This window comes from Apium graveolens, chromosome 3 (assembly GCF_009905375.1).
Source record: "Apium graveolens cultivar Ventura chromosome 3, ASM990537v1, whole genome shotgun sequence".
In the NCBI taxonomy this organism is placed as follows: Eukaryota; Viridiplantae; Streptophyta; class Magnoliopsida; order Apiales; family Apiaceae; genus Apium; species Apium graveolens.
In genome coordinates this window covers 237087543-237092717 of record NC_133649.1, presented here as the reverse complement: position 1 = coordinate 237092717, position 5175 = coordinate 237087543, and the positions used below count along the sequence as shown (strand labels likewise).

The window sequence follows — 5175 nt, the reverse complement described above, 5'->3', positions numbered from 1 at the left end:
ACATAACCATTTAATAACACAAACTCGTCAAACAGGAATAAAATATCCATAATTTTATTCCTTCTAAATCATAAAAGTACATATATATATATATTCAAATAATAATTATAATAATTCTAAAAATACGAGATATTACAGTATAAAGCAAAAGGGAAGATTCATGATCTGTCTACAAGTTATGCTCATCTCAGCAAGAAGGATAGAAGATGGAAAGACATTTATACATTCGATTATCCTAAATGGTTCAAGCATGTTGAATTTGTGTCAGCAGGGTTAAGAGATTATATTTCAGAACAGGAAGATGTTGATAAGTCCATCAAGAAACTTCTTGGGTGGAATACAATGAAAAATTGAAACTTGTCAAATCTCTAACCAGAGGAGGAATTGGTCATTTTGATATGGAGATTTTAAGAACTGATCTGCTGGATACAAATACTCTGACAGAGAATCTTGGTGAAAGAATTTCTCCTTCACATCTTGAGAAAGTTGAAGCTATGAAGATCATTTATAGAAAGATAAATGATAATGATGTCAGAGAAGAGATTCTGTACTTTTCAGAGATGGTAAAGTAAAGAGCTTTACATTACAGTAACTCTTAATGAAGACTGTGATAGAATTGAAATACATTCACTATCTTCTTAGAGTTGAGAACAGTGTCACCGGAAATTGGTCCTCTATGATACTTGAAGCCATCAGAAGAAGGGTCATGACAAAAGATGATAAATATATTGGTGATTGTGTTCTGTGAGTATAGAACTTATACTCGTCAAGTAATGAATATGAAAAAGGGAGCTGCAGTGCTAAAAGATTTTCTCAACAATCCTCAGTTATCCTTCAGTCCCGATCATGAAGATGTCAGTTTAACTTTTATGTTGATTGGTGATCTTGAGATAAACAAAAGCTCAATTTCTAAGTTGAGATCAGCCATCTATCAGCTTGGAGAAGACACTGAAGAGAAGAGAGAGTTGAAGAAAAAGCTTGTTAAAGTCCTACGAGACAAGGAGGACGAAAGATTGAAAAACTTTCTAGAAATAAATGTCGGTTATCTAAAGATACTGAAGTAAGCTTTATTCCTTGTACATTTTGTAGATTGGTTTTGGCATCATTGAGAATGGAATTTTTGCTTCATTACATTAAGCATAAATTGGGGGATATTGTTACATATTGAATTCTCAATGATTAGAAGAAGCTCAGGATCTGGTTGTTCGGGTGTCATCAGTATTTGATGTGTCGTCAGGATTTGACACATCATCAGCATTTGGATGTCATCAGTATTTGAAGACAGTCAACTTAGAAGATGTGTTCTATCTTGTATTGTGGAGTAGATATCTTTTACGTCTGAGTTATAGGATTTTATCTATTCAGCTGAAGACCCGTATCAATTTCAGTTAGCTTTTGATAATACATATCTTAGATTGTTTAGTTGTAGCTATGTAGTATATAAACACAGTGTAGGTCATCACATAGTGTATCGCTCTCAAGTATCATTCGACCTAGCACCTCTCAAGAATATCAGTATTTCTTGAGAGGGTTTTGTAACAGTTTTTATAAGAAATATAAAAAGCTGTTATATTTTATTACTTGTTCGAAACATTTATACAATTGTATCCAACCCCCTTAAACAATTGTATTTTTACTAGGCAACAACCGAACGTAGCCCCAATGTGTAGGTTAGGATAAGTGTATATTTAAGGTATTAAAGTGTGACTAATAGAACCATTGGAGATTATCAGAATCATGAGATGAAAAATTAGAATCATATATGATCTGGAAATGATGTGGATGTAGAACTCAGAGCTGAGTCTCCAGGGCATTTGGGGTAAAGATGATATTACCAACACCATATGATGATTGGATAACACAAGCCTGGTTACTCGTAGTTCCCCGTAAGTTGCCTATGAGGGGGAATCACAGGTGAAAACCATGAAGTCTAATTATTAGTATACAGTTGAGATTATTGACCCAAACTAGTTGAAGGTGTCATTTTACCAATGAGGATTTGAATATCGTATTAATAACGAATTCAGCAGAGATAGTGTCCGATATACCCTTGAGGATTTTTATTTCCATTAGGAAGATTTGAATATTATATACGAATGTCATAAAAAAATAAGTACACTACATGATATTATTAGTGCGTTTAACATGTAAGGTTATGATGGTTTAGCTCAGAGATCGAGAGCATCGAGAATTGATGGCATGACTATAATTGAATGGCGTAAGATTACAACGAGTGATAGTTCAATCTTAGAACCTTTTAAAAAGGATAGACTAGTGAGTCTAGAGCGGAATTCTTCGGTAAATATGATGTCAGAGGCTACATATATATACTTATAGACCTTTAATATATTCGGTATTGTTTGTTCAATTACACACACATGCCATTGAACTTATGGACTTGTTAAGTGGAATTTATGACACTTATTTATGCTCTAATAAGCTTTGAGTTGGTGTATTTGTACTCAAGTTATTTGTGTTTTAACGTGTTTTCAAGTATTTTTGCATTTCAGGCTTTACTTCGTAAATCAGGTGAATTAGCATTGTTTTGATGCTACTATGGTGTTTAGGATGTATTGGAATAAAAGCTTGAAAGATTGGCTCAAACCTGCAAGGAATAAAGAGGAACAAAAAATATTTTTTGGCAGAAGGCAGGTGCGCCCGCACTGGTGTTGCGTGCGGCCACGCCGGGAGTACAGAAAGGCGGCGCGCCCGTGCAAGTGAAGCGCGCGGCCGCGCTGGGTCGGGATATTAAAATCCTGATTCTTTTATAATTCAAATTGCTGGACTCCTGGGATGCGTGGACTACTATATAAACATAACTTAGATCATTTTTCAAGAGATATTCAGAGATATCAAGACATCAAGGAAGGAGAAGACGGCAAGAGACCTTTTGGCACTATTCAACAAGGGCAAAGACGAACTAGTTTATTCTTGTGAATCTTTGTTTGAAATTGTAATTTGGATGCTTGTTTCTTGTTTTTATGAACCTATATTCTTGATTGTACTTTGGTTTATTTATTCATATAAAGACTACATTTGCTATATCATGTTTTCATTGAAACTCACGTTGGCGATGAGTTCGATTATGGGCTAATCATTATCGTGGGGTTCTAGCGGATTTACTTACGGAACTCTTTAGTTAAATTGTTTGATGCCTTAGTGTGTGGTGATTGTATGATATCCTAGCATTGGTTGTGCATATTCGTCTTGTGAGCATCACAAACTTATAAGATAGTGTTTTAATTCTTAAGGAAGCGAAAGTGAATTTAAGGATTTAGAACTTGCCATGCTAGCATAGGTTCATGTATTGTTATGCATGATTTGTAGGTAATTTTAACCATCTTACTTGCCCTATATAATTAAGATAGATAACTTGTGCTTAAACCGTTACGTTGTCAAATTCTATAGACATATAGGGTCTCAATATAATTGGTGCTTATTCAGTTTTTATCTCTTTTGTGGATGTCTGGTAGAATGGTACTCGTGCAACGAAAGTTGGCGTTTATCAGTTTCGTGTTGTCTGATTAGTGTCATCACCATTGCATGCTAAGGTTGAGAATAATAAGGCTATTGAATGAAGTATTTAATGAAGTTAGAATCCCATGTCTGTCATATATATTTTATCAGTCTATCTTATTCTCGTAGTTATAATAGTTAGCTTAATTCTTAATTATAACATTCTCAATTTGTTATCAGTTTTAGCATTGAATAATAACCATACATTTTAGCTTAGGTGCGTACTTTAGATAGTTAATCAATACAGTCTCCGTGGGAACGAATCTGATTTATATCTTATACTACTTGCGAACTCGTATACTTGCGTGTATTATTAGCGCGTGTTTAGCGACTAACAAGTTTTTGGCGCCGCTGCCAGGGACTGCAGTGTTAATTACTAGTTTATGTGCTTTCCATCAGTGGTCGTTAAAGTTCATTGACTCAAACATTGTTACTTATTTGTTCCTTGTTTTATTTCAGGTGATCTAGCGATGGTGTTTGTATACGCGTTCGCGTACTCGTAAGAGAACACTGGATAAAGCCGAGGAAGAACTTGTGGTAATTCGTAGGGAAGTGTTTGAGGAAGAAAAGAAGGTAGAAGAAGAAGAGAAAGTTGAAGAGCCAATTATAGCAGCTATGGGTGATCAAGCAGAAAATCTGAAGGCTTTGATGGACTATTCTAAGCCAAAGATTAATGACATTCAGTCTAGCATCATTAGACCAACCATCGCGGCTAACACTTTTGATATCAAGTCAAGCACGATCCAGATGATACAGAACTCAGTTCAGTTTGGGGGTTCTCCTACCGAAGACCCTAACATGCACATCAGGGATTTCATCGAGATTTGCGATACTTTCAAGTTCAATGGTGTGACTGAAGATGCTATCAAGCTGCGACTCTTCCCATTCTCTTTAAGGGACAAAGATAAGTGCTAGTTACACTCTCTACCGGCGGGGTCTATCACAACTTGGGAAGATCTTGCTCAAAAGTTTCTCACTAAATTTTTTCCCATGGCGAAGACTGCAGTAATCAGGAATGCTCTTACCCAGTTCGCCCAGCAAACTGGAGAATCTCTGTGTGAGGCTTTGGATCAATATAAGGAGATGCTAAGGAAGTGCCCACACCATGACATGCCTGATTGGATGATTATCAACTGTTTCTACAATGGATTGGGTCCTACTTCTAGGCCCGTGCTTGATGTAGCATCAGGGAGGAGCCTTGTGGGCTAACGGCTACGATAAAGCTTATAAACTTATTGAACTGATGGCTACTAATGAGTACCAGAATCCTTCCTAGAGACTGACTCAGGGAAAAGTAGCAGGAATTCTGGAGTTGGATGCAGCAACTGCTATAGCTGCCCAACTTAAGGCTTTGACAAAGAAGGTGGACACTTTGTCTAATTAGGGAGTTAATCAAATCACTAGTGTCTGTGAGCTTTGTGCTAGCGCCCATGAAATTGATCAGTGCGCAATTTCTGATGAATCAGCTCAGTTCGTGAGCAACTTCCAGTGATCATAACAACCTGTGCCAGCCACCTATCATCCCAACAACCACAATCATCCTAATTTCATTTAGAGCAATACTCAGAATGCGGTTCAACAGCCTTATCAGCAGTATCCAGCTAAGCAGTACAACTCCCCTGGTTTCAGAAACCACAGTATGCACCAAAATAACAACTC

The 5175-nt window shown here is 36.6% G+C and overlaps 1 non-coding gene across 1 annotated transcript; it reads right to left on the bottom strand.

The window, feature by feature from the left end:
* Nucleotides 1–4521: 4521 nt before the first annotated feature.
* Nucleotides 4522–4628, bottom strand: LOC141715398 (small nucleolar RNA R71). Its single transcript, XR_012572163.1, has one exon. It is a non-coding gene; the product is annotated as a small nucleolar RNA R71 (small nucleolar RNA).
* Nucleotides 4629–5175: the final 547 nt, after the last annotated feature.